This window comes from Chinchilla lanigera, unplaced genomic scaffold, assembly GCF_000276665.1.
Source record: "Chinchilla lanigera isolate Chin_1 unplaced genomic scaffold, ChiLan1.0 scaffold00017, whole genome shotgun sequence".
NCBI classification, from domain to species: Eukaryota; Metazoa; Chordata; class Mammalia; order Rodentia; family Chinchillidae; genus Chinchilla; species Chinchilla lanigera.
In genome coordinates this window covers 2,128,804-2,130,044 of record NW_004955418.1, presented here as the reverse complement: position 1 = coordinate 2,130,044, position 1,241 = coordinate 2,128,804, and the positions used below count along the sequence as shown (strand labels likewise).

General features: G+C 35.7%; 1 protein-coding gene across 1 annotated transcript in view; it reads right to left on the bottom strand.

Annotated features, from left to right (window-relative positions):
• The window catches only part of Cdc25c (cell division cycle 25C), a 24,461-nt gene that overhangs the window by 8,469 nt on the left and 14,751 nt on the right, over window positions 1-1,241 (bottom strand).

Sequence of the window (1,241 nt, the reverse complement as noted above, 5' to 3'; positions counted from 1 at the left end):
AAAAAAAAAAAAAAAAAAAAAAAAAAGACCTGAGGTCAGTGCAGGTTACACATTGACTTTAAGGCCTTCCTGAACTACATAACAAGATCCTGTCTCAAAACCACCAAAAATAAATAAATAAATAAATAAGTTAGAAATCAGTAACAAAGGTCTCTTGAAAAACCTCGGGTATTTAGAAACTAAATAACATACTTCAAAACAACCCATGGGTCACAGAAGAAATCAAAAAGGAAATTAAAAAGTATTTTGAGCTGAACAAAACTGAAAATACAACCTATCAAAATTGGTGAGATGGCCAGGCATGGTGGCCCATGCCTGTAATCCCAGCGCTCAAGAAGCTGAAGCAGGAGGATTGCTGCAAGTTCGAGGCCAGCCTGGGCTACAAAGTGAGCTCAAGGCCAGCCTGAACTGCATAGCAAGACCCTGTCTCCAAAAAAGAGACAAAATTGGTGAGATGAAGCTAAAGCACTGAATTACAAAAGAAAGGTCTCAAATTTGACCTCAGCTTCAAACTTAGCAAATGAAGAAGATCAAATTAAACTCAAAGTAAGCACAAATCACAGTGAAAAAGCAGTGAAATAGAAAATGAATACAATAAGCCAGGTGTGGTGGTGCATACTTGTAATCCCAGCACTTGGGAGGCTGAGGCAGGAAGATCACTGTGAGTTTGAGGCCAGCCTGTGCTACATAGTGAATTCAAGGCCAGCCTGAATTAGTAAAAAGACCCTGTCTAAAAACAAAAACAAAGATATTACAAGGAAAACAAAACAGTGAAGATAAATACCTCTCATAAACATAAATTAAAAATTCTAGCAAATCAAATATAATATAGAAAAAGGATAACATATCACAAGCTAGTAAAATTGTCACAGGGATGCAAGACTATTTTAACATTTGAAAATCAATGAATGTAATGCACCATATTAACAGATTAAAAAAGAAAATTCATGTGTTCATTTTAATAGATACAGAAAAAGTATCTGACAGAATTTATAATTATCTGTCTTTGCTAAAATCTCTCAGCAAGGGCCGGAATATAGCTCAGTGGCACAAATGTCTGCCTGGCAAGCACAAGGTCCTGAGTTCAATTCCCAGGACCAAAATAAATAAATAAATAAATAAAATAAAATCTCTCAGCAAACTAGGAATAGGAAACATTCTCAACTCCAAGAAGGAAATCTCTTTTTTTTTTTTTTGGTTTTGGTTTTGGTTTTTCTCCGGTACCAGGAACCGAACTCACG